General features: G+C 39.3%; 1 protein-coding gene across 1 annotated transcript in view; it reads right to left on the minus strand.

Moving 5' to 3' along the window:
- The window catches only part of LOC135699865 (calmodulin-lysine N-methyltransferase-like), a 49,194-nt gene extending 45,206 nt beyond the window's left edge, over nucleotides 1-3,988 (minus strand). The window contains exon 1 of the mRNA XM_065220223.1: nucleotides 3,831-3,988. The gene's annotated coding sequence lies outside the window, so the exon portion shown is untranslated. The remainder of the gene's footprint in view (nucleotides 1-3,830) is intronic.
- Nucleotides 3,989-13,101: the final 9,113 nt, after the last annotated feature.

Consider the following 13,101-nt stretch of genomic DNA (forward strand, 5'->3'; position numbering starts at 1 on the left):
AAATTAAGAACATGCACAAGCTCGTGCGGCAATAATGCATCAATGTCAAAAAGAAGCTAGTTTTCATTAATTGTAGGGGTATCTTGACGGGGTTTTATTTTTTTATTGTCAATGTTGTTTTGAGGGTTTCAGGCAGGTTTTAATATGCAGTCAACTCTAAATTGATTGCACCCTCAAGTTATAGAATTACCGAGTTGAAGATCAAAAGGCCACATAGGAGATCATTTTCAGACACCCATAAAAGCATAACTAGCTGGTATTAATAGGAAATCAAGCAAAGATGGGACAGTTATGATTTTATGGACAGTATATCTCTATATCGAGATAATGAATATCGATTATGGAGAGAACTTGTCAAAGATGATGCTTTAGAGATTAATAAATAAGTTAAAAATATTTCATGGTTTAAATATGAGGTTTGACTTGAGATTAGATCAAGAATTCAAAATGGTGTCTTAAAATTTTTGTATAGTGCATTTTGCCTACTTTTTACTTATTTCTTCCACTCCTTGTTTAATTTATTCACGGATTCTGAACCTTTAAAGTGTGACAGAAAAAAAAACTGTTTTTGTTTGGCGTAAAAGGATTGAGTTTTTATTTGTTTAGAAAGGTATTGATTTCTCAAGTCAAAATGAGTGTTGCATACGACTTTTGCTTGTATGGGAAAGCTTGGGTCGGATCGGCTAGCAAAATAAACACCACAACAAATTACAAAATCAACATAGGCAAGCTTTTATTGTTGGCATGTTCCGCCACCTCATTTTCTCCTACCTGCCTCCTTGTTCCTGTCCTTGCCTCCTTTCATCGCGCTTTGCGCCTCCGCTCTTGCCCTACTTTTCTTTCTAACTAAACATAATTTTCTTCCTGTGAGTACTCACGAAATACCGGCCGGGTGCCACCTTTGCCGCCGCTCGATGTGGGTGAACCTGCGCCGCTCGATGTGGGTGAACCTGCGCCGCTCGAATTGAATGGGCACGACACACACGGCACACCGATGCTCTCGTTCACTTGGCCGCTTGGGATCCCCGCCGGATTACCACCGAACGCTTCGCATCCGCCGTGGCCCGACACGATCGATAATCGACTGCGCCGATGACCTCTCAACTTGAGGCGAATCGCGAGTGGCTGCGCCTCCCTCTCGCTCTCTTCGTGGATGGTTCTCGCCGATGGTGATGACCTGTGTCCGGTCAACACTGTCTCCTGCCCTCGGCGTGCACTGCTGCTTCGAATCCGTGCGACCTGTCGCTAGGAGTCGTACGGCCAACACGTCGCTCGATGAGCCTACCGTTCTGGCACCTACCCTGTACCACCGCGAGGAGATCCAACCTGTGAATAGAGCACTCAAAACAAAAGCCCTGGGGCACCTTTGGTTAGTTTCAAAGGGATGGCGGTTTCATCTGCGGCAACTCACTTCTTCGAGAAGGCTTTTGTCTCCCAACGTGGTAATGTGCCGTAATCGAACACCGCCAGGGTGATTTTGGCTCCCGCTGTCGTGGTATTGATCGGTTAATTCGATGGTGATGTGCTACCACGGTTGAAATTCTCCGTGAACCACTCCCTCAATGTGATTAACACGTACTACGTGCGTTCAGTTCGTGTGGTTCTAATATGTGACGAGAAACTTATTAGTTTTTGTTTGTCGTCTTGTTCCACTTTACTAACCTTTTGATCGTTTTGAAATTTCCGAACCGGTGTTCCAGTTTTATTACTGCGATGCGAAGCGATCTTGCTAAGATTCGTCGAGTTTTCGAGACACTACTTCTGTGCACGATGACGGTCTACTACTGTGCAGGTTCATGTGGGTGTGTGTGTGGCGGAAGAGTTGTCAGCAGATCTGCTGCTGAATGATGTTGGCAGTAAAATTTTCATTGGTTGTCTTGTTTCAAGCGATGTGGCCCTTGCAGCATCAAATACGTAGATGCACGCTTCAAAGTGTTTACTCAAACGTGTGAAAAGCTTATTCTTAATACATCAGACAGTGGTAACATAGTATCCAAAATTAATACGTAACACAATGGCGGAAGAATTTTTTATGAATCGGTGATCAAACGATTCATAAAAAATTCTTCCGCTACGGTAGATTTGTGTTACGTATTAATTTTGGATACTATGTTACCACTGTCTGATGTATTAAGAATAAGCTTTTCACACGTTTGAGTAAACACTTTGAAGCGTGCATCTACGTATTTGATGCTGCAAGGGCCACATCGCTTGAAACAAGACAACCAATGAAAATTTTACTGCCAACATCATTCAGCAGCAGATCTGCTGACAACTCTTCCGCCACACACACACCCACATGAACCTGCAACATGAGCCAAATTTTTAAAGTAAAATTTCTTATCAACTACACGATTTTTTGAATTATAATATTTTACAAAAAAAATGTTTGGTTCCAAGATTTAACAGCTACAATTACGAAAGAATTCCTTTGCATAATTGCTAATTTCAAATTTCCGACTCAACAAAACTTATAAGACAGCATGTTGCTCTCCTGACCATTACTCGAGATACACAGATAGAAAGTTTATGTGTGTGCCATTTTCCACGAATACACCCTTTATTGGACTGCCCCCTACGAACGTACTTTGCTGATCCATCCAGAATCTCTGAACACTCGCCGCGACACTCTAAGAGCTTTTTTTAGCTGATTTTCTGCTTAGTAGAGTTAATGCCCGGCTAAGCAGAAAAACTCAACCGCCTCCAATTTGCATAAAACTTTGCACCCAGTAAACAATATTTGAAAATGTGAAAATTACACAAACAATTTTCTAACAGGAAGCTTAAAAATATTACCCAAAGTTGATGTTTTAGGATTTTTGAAATTTTTCAAGTTCCATTGTTTGAAATATTTCAGAAGTTTTCATTTTTCATGAGCTGTGGCCGAAATCTTGCAAAAATGTGGATGATTGTCCATAACAAACAATTATGATTGCCCATAACAAAGAGTTATGTCAGTGAATAGTTATATCAAAGATCTACAGAGAACGTTCTATAGTGTTTCATCGGCTCTTGATTCTCGCTGTCGTGAGGTACTGTGACGCAGTATTTGCGTGGTGAATGAACCATTAAACAATTAAGTTCACTTTTGATCAATAACAACCTTTCCATTATAAATAAAATTCCCCATTATTACACACAGACAAATAATTCAACTTAATTCACAATCGATTGAAACATTCCAACAGTATTCATGGAGAAACAAATACAAATATATGTGTATAAATGCATTTTTATTCCCTTCTATTATTTATCGGTAACACTCGAATGGCTTACGGCTCCAACCACTTTCATTCACAAAATCTCGCATCTGGCACATCGTGTCGTTGCCCTATCCCCTCCCGTACTAGCAAATTAGGTGAAATCACTTATTTACGGTTGCACTCTTTCTCTCTATCCTCTGCTAGACAGATCATTTACAGCCACTCCACTGTTGATCCTGGCTCAAACACATGTTGTTATTACGAGATCGTGAAAATAAACAGATCGCTCCGTGTCTATTTTGGCATCCACATGCTACATATACACACTATTCACCAACAACCACCCTGTCTGCCGTATATGATCCGCTGCCACCGTCTGGTTGTCCTCAACCGACCTGAACCTGGCTCAACTTCAATACCATCGCAGTTCACTTGATCTCCCGTCGTCTCTTCCCATCCCCTTATTCACGTGAATAATTGGTCAATACATATTCTTTCGCGAAGAAGAACCGATATGAAACAGCACTCGCACATATAGGTATTTCAAGCATCGCCTTTCATCTTTAGAATCTAGAGACACATGTGGCGAGAGAGCATAAATAACACATACGGCGCCTCCATATGTACCTTCGCACCTTCACGCAGCTCTCAGGAAAACCAACTGCTTAGCTCTCCCTCGTAAACTATCAATGAATTGCATACACAAATTCACGCACCGGGTTCCACATGTGATCCGAAACGGGGCGCGCACACGTTCGCGGAAAAAAACACAGATAATTCACCCTAAAATCTCGCAGCAATTCGTTGGTGGACCAACCCACGCTGTACCCTCTTACAACAAACGAGCGTACTTGTTCGGTACCACACCGAGTGGCGACGACGATGGACGGTCAACTGACGAGATCCACTTTTAATATGTGATTTGCTTCGAACTGAAATAAGCACCGACAGGGCGTCGTGTCGTGTGAGAAGCCCCAGAACACCCAAGTGGCAAACCCTGCGCGGCCGTGTAGGCCTATTAAAATAAATATATTCGTACAAACGACATGGCAAGGAGAGAGCTCAGTTTTTTAAATGAGCTCTCTCTCTCTCTACGGATTGCAATCAACACAGCAAAGGGCAATGCCAAAGGAGAACCACCGCACAGACGTCACCTGCATACCAGGATGCAAGGAATTAGTGGGTCAAGGTGCTACGGTGCTACGATGAATCAAAATTCTAACATTCAGAGTCAACGTAAAACAAATGGAACAAAACTTAAATGGAACTCAAAATTTCAAATCTTATCAGAAATTACTTGTGGTTCATAAACGCCCACATTACGGTACGACCAAAACACTCACCATCGTCCCTTTCATCACACAGTTTGCCATACAAAACCGGATAAAAGCGAGAGCAAGAGAATCCTAACAGTGACCGTCAAGGTGTATGGGAGACATGAAATCCTAGCCATATGTTACATGCCTGCACCTACCTCTCAGGCCATCCGAGCAAATATGATCGTCGACAAGTGCACGACTAATGAAATTAAAATTTCTATGACATGTTGTGAGAGTCAACCCGTTGCTGATTCAATATACGGTGTGCACTCTGTTATGCGGTAGATGGATGTTGTACGAAGATGTAGGTATATCTGTAACTGGTAAGAAGGTGAAAGATGGATGGGGTATGGATAACAGTTGTCATGGTACGACACGGAGATTTATTAGAATCACAGTTTGGCCACGTAGGCGGAGCAGCAACGACTACGACGACGACTACGATGATGATGATGAGGAAAGTAAAAGTGCTTTCCACTATGATTGATTTGGAATGGCTTTCGTCTGGTGGTAATAAACGGGTTAACAAATGTTCGGCCGCAGCTGGCTGGATGTCTTTTCGGATTAGTTCCGGATGAGATATTCGGGGGCGTTTAAATATCTCCTCTAATAGAGAGATTTGGAGAACTTATTTTAAAAAGGGACCGTTCATGAATTACGTAGACAGCCTCCTGCTAAGACAACCCTTAATTGCTACAAATTTTTAAAAAAGAATCCACCCCACTCCCGCCTTTCTCCCTCAGACTCTTGACAAATATTTGTTTGCAGTACGATCCAGATCTGGAAAGAATACCGCACCACACTTCAACAGAAAATTTCATTTACGATGGACACGCTTGGTTGTTTACTACAGAACAATCCCTAGCAACAAAGATCGGGACATAGGCAATTTTTTTTTCCTTGGGTTTGTTTTTTTTCCGTCGATCTTTTTTTCCGTGCTGAGCACCAATGCTACCGACGTGCCAGGAAGGCAGCTCCCACACCTGGACCCTACCTATCGACCCATCAACTCACGAACCAGGGACCAACGGCTTTACTTCCCATCCGAAGGAAGGCGTGATCAGAGATGTTATGCCTCAGAACATCCCGGCGGCGCCGACTGGGATTGAACCCAGGCCTGCTGGGGTGAGAGGTAATCATGCTTACCACTACACCACCGGCGCCGTTTAGGGGCATAGGCATGATGTTAGTTTAGATGCATGTGACTTTTTGTCATGATGATACTTGTTTGTCTTTCCCGGTTCATGAGGTGATGGGTCAATAAGTGGGGTCCAGGTGTGGGTGTTGCCTCCCTGGCGTTGGTAGAATAAGTGCTCAGCACGGAAAACAAGATCGACGGAAAACAAATCAAGGAAAACTTGTTTGTCTCGCTAATTAGTATTGTTATTTGGATGGTTCGGTGATTGTTTCATTAATTTAAAAAATACCTTGATTGCAAGCTTTTCGTAAGTTCGTTAGGGAACCTGCGTTGGACCTGCTCGAATTTCGGCTTTTATTTTGATATTTCAAGTTTGATACCGAACTATCGGTGATTTGTTTTTATCTGGAAATGAATGAAATGAATTCAATTTTCCTGTAGATAACATTTTGAGTATACACGACGTAGTGTATCAACGATAAACATCAGCAATCTCTATAATAACTATAAGTCACACTTCGGAACTTAGTGCTGCTTGCGACATATAGGGTGTCCCAGAATGACTAAGCATAACTTTGGAATACCCCTACTTGTTTCATATAAATTCGAAAAATTCGGTTAAGAGGCTATAGTTTGGCCAGCCATTTGTGAGTATGCTTTCCAAACCGTTTGTGACAACGGATACAATGACAGCCGATGTTTACGTGCATGAGTGTTTAAACAAGCGTCTGTTACCCATGATGCGTAAACACGACGCCTCAGTACTGTTTTGGCCGGATTTGGCTTCGGTTGATTACTCTAAAGATACGGTAGCCTGGTATAAAGCCATCAAGGTCCAATTCGTACCCAAGAAGATGAATCCGCCAAACTGTCCTCATGCTAGGCCAATCGAAACTGTTAGGGCCCTGACCAAAGCATATTTGCGGAAACATGTAAAGGCAGCGGATTCCGTTACAAAGTTTGTGAAATACTGGGAAAAAGTATCCAAAATTTTTTAAAGGCATCTGTGCTGAAGCTAAGGAGTAGTGTGAGATCAAAAATCTGCTCCTTGGCTTACGATCGGATCTCGGATTTTCTACATTAAACTGTAAGAGAATACTATCTTTCTTCTTCTTCTTCGCATTTCAAGCTTATTGCATATCGCATATTAGCTTATTGCGTGCTCGCAACTTAGTGTTCTAGATGCACTTCCACAGTTATTAATTGAGAGCTTTCGATGCCTGTACCATTTTTGCATTGGTCTAATTGTGTGGCAAGTACAATCATTCTTCTATGCCCAGGGAAGTCGAGAAATTTTCCAACTCGAAAAATTCCTAGACCGGACCGGGAATTGAACCCAGCCACCTCCAGCATGGTTTTGCTTTGTAGCTGCGCCTTTACCGACTGAGCTAAGGGAGGCCCCAAAGAGAATACTATAGCGAGCATGAATACACAGAGTTACGTTATCGTTTTTTTTTTAATAGTGCTTAGACCTTCTGGGACACCCTATAATACTGTATGAAATTCTATAGATAGATGAGACGATTTTGAGACCTTCTAATTATTGTTCTTCATGCCAAAACGCCCACTTGAATATTTCCAAGCAATCAATACAAGTGGCGCCGGAGGTGCAGTGTTAAGCGTGGCTTCCTCTCACTCCAAAGGACCTGGGTTCAATTCCAGTCGGCGAAGTCCGGGCATAAAATCTCTGATCACTCTTTCCTTCGGAAGGAAAGTAAAGCCGTTGGTCCCCGGTCCATGAGTTGATAAGTCGATGGGTAGGGTCCAGGTGTGGGAGCTGCTTCCCTGGTGTCGGTAGCATTGGTACTCAGTACGGAAAACAAGATCGGCGGAAAACAAATCAAGGAAAAAATTGTAATCATGACTAGTATTATCCTGATTTTTTTTTGTTTGGCACTCTACTAGGATTTACTAAACCGTCTTTTGTGATCAGCTACTGGTGTTTAGCAGGCCCAAATAGATAGGCCATAAATCAGCAGCAACGAGATCAATAATGAGTCTCTTCTTAGCCATTTAATTATCTTTGGTTTAATTTAGTAAGATTTTAAAACAATAGTTTGTTACCAGTGTGTTATAACTGAAGAATTTTAGAAAGTATATATGATAATTTTTGCATAGGGAAATTCACGTTTTTTAACCCTACTGAAATAGAAGGCACAAGAAAGAGAAAGAGGGGTTGTGCTGTAGACAATCAACAACCTTCCCGAAGGGAGGTACACTGATGGCCTTAGAATCAAGCACAAACATTTACAGGCGTGTGGGCTATTTGACTGTCTCCATTCAGGTAATTAAATTTAATTATCTAACCGAATTGGTTGAAAATTTGTAGGCCCTCGTATCCCCTGCATATTTTAATTGAGAGTCTTTGAAGTTCGTCCTCTCTCTATCTCTCTCTGCATGGAGATAATGCATTGCCAAATAATTTGGACCACAGGATAGTGAAGAAGCAGTCATTGGGGCGACCGTAATCGTCGCGACGCCGAATAAGTAAGCTGCAACCAACGTTGCCAGGTCATTTTCAGAAAAATCCGGACCAGTTAAAATATAAAATCTGGAAAAATCCTGTTTTTAACATAATGCTATTGAAATCAAAGTGATGTGCTAATCTCCCGTAAAAATCGGTCAGTATGATCATCTAGAATTTATTTAAAGTACTACACAGTTCGAAAAAGTAGTGTAAATTTCTGTTCAATATGATGCACATAAATGGAGCGTCACATATCATATACGTTTACATTATATATCATGCAAAGTTCTGACACATTTCATGCAATGTAGCAAATATTGTATACAAAAACCCATCTTTGTAAACAACATTGTTTGCAAGTTGTTTGCTTGTGTGAAATGAAATGCAAGTCTACGTGTTTGAATGTTTACATCACAATTAAAATTCAGAATTTTTATCTGTATACTTACAAGCAAAGCAAATAACTTGTTAAAATTGCTAAAATCATCCAAAGTTGAAAAGTATTGACACAGTGTGTCTAAAAAATTTAAATATCCATTACGCAGCAATTCAAAAAATGAGTTTAATGTGGGTAAAATACTGCAGTAAATATTTTAAGAATTGTTTTTTTTAAGAATGAATTAAAAGCGAAAAATCTAGCAAATTTGATGGGATGTATTTTTTAACTAATAGTCGATATAGTCTTTACTATTTGATGCAGTACCAAAATTTGAAGATTTTATTAATTCTAAATAATTCTAATGTTACCCTGAGGGTGATCAGATTTACAATTTAATTCTTGACATCATACAACACACAACACCCAATAGACCAGTAGGCAATTTTATCTTGAATGTAAATGAAAATAACCCGGCTGAAGTGAGAATCAAAGCCTAACATCATGGTACTCACACATAGTTTACGTACCTCCACTATTCGCATGACCATAACGGTTAATTTTATGCCAAAGAATAATATAATTATTTACTAAAATGAAAGTCTGATAGCGTAAATTTTGAAGTCTCAGGATGATTCTAAATTCTGGAATTTATATTTTTCCTGGGTCCATGAAATTGTTTGCTAGTCTGAATTTACTTGGAACTCTTCACTGGATAACTTCACCTTCTTTTTTTTTTAAGTTCCATTTGAATGATCATATTCCATCACATTCCATGATCTTCTTTTCTGGATTTCCCTAAAATAATCTTGATAATACCCAAACTTTTCCAGTAACATTCTCAGAGTTCTTAGCATTACCTCTAGTAATCTCTTATAAATCATTCCTAATTTTGGCATAATTTTGTATCTATTTTCTTCATAAAATTCTTCCAATATTCTTAATAACTTTCTTGGTACCAGTGTCTGTTTTATCACGCAAGGAGTATCGCTTCAACCCGGAGTTCACGACACTAGTGTAGATGAATTGCGTTTGTTTTGAAAATCTTCGCTGTTACGTACGAGCGGAATGAACAAATGAGTTCATTATACATCAACGAGTACACGTTTGTTGATATTCTCCAGTGCTTGATTATCCAACCCAAAATTGTCAAAATCAGAAATGATCCTCAAAAGCAAAATAATCAAATTCGTTTGGGGCAAAATGATTATTTTGAATATTGTCGACTTCAGAGCCTAAAACCGGGATTTTATCATCAGTTCACCTTGAGGCAATAATTTGCCATCGGTTTGTGTGTAAAAATTAACACGACACGTCCTTCAGCGCTATATTTGAGTAAAATGAAAATAATCATTTTGCATATGATCCTCAAAATCATCCCCACCAAGATGAAGACGAATATTAAAATTGACAACAACGGAGGCGATAATGAACATCCAGCCACGAATGAAGAAAAACAAGTGTTGACTACGATACTCAGAGGTTGCTATGATCAAGAGAATGTTGTTATGTCAAAATTCAGATTCATGCATGTACACGGATAGAAAGTTCCTTATACCTTTTGGCAAATTTCTATGGCTGATTATTCATAAAATGTATAAGTCAACTAATAAGCAGACGCCTTGCAAAAAGTTAATGAAGATCATGTGTCAAATGAAATGTATAAGCGGTTACACATACCTTTTATGCATTTTTATAGGACCTATGTGGTTTGTCTTATGGAATGTATAAGGCTGATGTTTTGGCAAAAATGTATAAGTGAAACCCATGAATAAAATAATTGGTTTTCGTTTCGTGTAGTTGGTCTATCTGCTAAGGTTGTCTTCATTTTCAGCTATGTTGAGTGTAGAAGGAATGATTGTTATCAGCACTGCTTGGTACACTCTTCAGAATGACCGTCACACTTTTCTCAGACTTATCCGTTAATTCCCTTTGCACTGCACCCTATTTATAAATAAGGTCAGAATTGTTTTGAAATTCTCTTCAATATTTCCTAAGTACACAAGTACTTTGCCAAAATGGCCTTGAACGTCTCCCAAAAATTGCTAGATGTTCTTTTGCATAATTCCGTTTAAATTACTTTATTAAAATGAATCTCCATAGAAACATTGGACAGAATTCCATTGAAATTATTCTCACGATTTGTATCAGCATACTCCTTAAGTTTCATCATAAGAATTTTATATGATTTCTCTTCCGGATTGTATTTCCTTTATTCACAAAATCTTCTTGCAATTGTCATCAGAGTTGACAAGACAATTGACACCGTCTTCAACCAGAGATTGCACAGATTGAATATTTAACACTAGACAACGGACAACGCACCACACCTAGTAGATCAGTAGGGAAATTTTCAGGTTGTTAAAATTTGCACCGGTGTGAGCGGGAATCGAACTCTCACTTCGTGGCACTCACAATACGCCTGAACGACGGGTGATGCCACACGACCACGAAGCCCACAGAGATGGATGGAACCCTGCTCAAAATAAGCTTGAAATTCTCCTTTCATTTCACAAGCAACTCACCTCGCACTGCACTGTGAACTATTTTCAGAATCACCTTAAAATTCCAATAATGTCCAACGTTGATGGCCTTTCATAATTAAAGTAGCAAGTTTGTTTTTTTTTTTATTTTTTGATTAAATTTGTAAATCAATGGCAGTGAAATTTCTAAAGCAACATATTTTAAAAATCTGAGAAACCTGGAACATATTTTAACAAAAAAATCTGAAAATATAAATGGTCTGTCTGTGTATCTGGCAAGACGACTAAAAATCTGGAAAATCTAGATACATCTGGAATACTGGCAACGGTGAGTAGAGGGGAATGGTGTTAAATGCGCTAGCCGGGTAACATTGCACTAGTATGACATCTTTTTCCACTCAGGATTTCGGGATGTTCGAGGTCTTAGTAAATTAACACATAAGTCACTTAAGACTGATACCTAACTGCGTAACGATGGAGCCCCCCGAAACTTGCCGTTTATTCCGGGACAGAAAGTTTAGTGTTACTGTGTCACGACATTGTATTTGTAAAACGCTGATATGCAGAAAACGAGGGGCTTTTCAATATGACAAAACCGTTTCTTGTCGTTATTTGTTGCTAAATATGGTACGTTAGAGTGATGCAAAATTTGAAATTTTCGCTCCACAATACTTAAACGATTCCAAATCTGATCCTGACTAACCTCACAAAATTTGAACCCATTTGGTGAGAAACTGAGATGGCACAAACCATTTGAAATTTGTATGGGAATTACTATGGTAAAACCAAGATTTTTGTTCATGTCTATCTAATAATTCACCATATCGGTCTGCTTCAAAAGCTTTCAACTGTACTTGTAGGAAGTTTTCCCAGCTACAACTTTGCTCAAGACCACTTTTTGATTAAATGCAAGGATCGAAAGTTATCAATGGTTCCATGCGCTGATGTCTTATGATCATGCTCAATCAACTGCTCAGCAGGCAACATTGGTGTTTCTGGGGCGTTGAATAGGACACAAAAATTATGGCTACTATGTCACACTGCAAAATTCAGTGTTGCCTACAGAGCAGCTGCTTGATCATGTCATAAGTTTACCAATCTCTTAAATAATTAATAACTTTTTCCTGTCTCGTTTTACATAGAAATGATCTTGAGCAAAGTTGTAGCTGAGAAAATTTTCTATAAGAATGGCTATCGAACTTTTTCGCAGCTCAATATGGCAAAAGACTAGAAGGCAATGAACAAAAAATTGAGATTTCTCATAGTAATTTACATGTTAACTTCAAATGGTTTGTGCGAAGTCTGTTTCTAACCAAATGAGTTGTAACTTTTGGAGGCTAATCAGGACCCGATTTGAAACCATTTAAGCACTGTGGAGCGAAAAAGTCAAATTTTGCATCAGTCTAATGGTACGTGTTCCAGTAATAATGGTGTACCTATAGTAGCGCCGGAATAATGAGGAAAAACTAGATAAGGTTATTTTTCATTGATAGCCGTCCTAAAATAAAGCAGATTTGCATTTTGCAAACCTGAAATTAGCATGAAAAAGTTATTAACGAGAGAGAAAGTCGATGAAGAAAATCGATCAAAGCAGATAAGACCTTTTGAATTGTTCGTTTAGATATAGCTGATGGATCAAGCGTCTGTATAAATTGTTGCAGGCATTACTCCACAACATGTAGTCAAATATACTGTATGAACAATATAGTACACTCATTTGTTTTTTCGGAGACACGGTTTTAGGCCAACAAGCGCGCCTTTGTGTCAAAAAAGGCTACTAATGTAGTCTATAAATATTACGAGGGAAAGCATGAAGCATGAAGCTTCAACAGAGATTTAAGTCAAAACTTGTTCAAACTATAATTTCGTGTTCCCATAAGTACCTATAGACTTAAGTATTGTGCACAACTTTTTTCAGTGATCGAAATGAATATAAAGTCTGGAACGCGCAAAAATTGGTCAACTTCAAATTGGTGTATTTCTGTTAAAAATGCATTAAAAAATCCTGAAATGCTGCATTTGAAAGTTGAGTGCATATACACAGAAAAAAAAATTGTTGAATATTACATCCAAACTGCTGCAACCAGGTCAATCCATCGGTTGTGTAATATAACG

This window comes from Ochlerotatus camptorhynchus, unplaced genomic scaffold (assembly GCF_037179485.1).
Source record: "Ochlerotatus camptorhynchus isolate MF236.1 unplaced genomic scaffold, CSIRO-AGI_Acam_v1.1 ptg000120l, whole genome shotgun sequence".
NCBI classification, from domain to species: Eukaryota; Metazoa; Arthropoda; class Insecta; order Diptera; family Culicidae; genus Ochlerotatus; species Ochlerotatus camptorhynchus.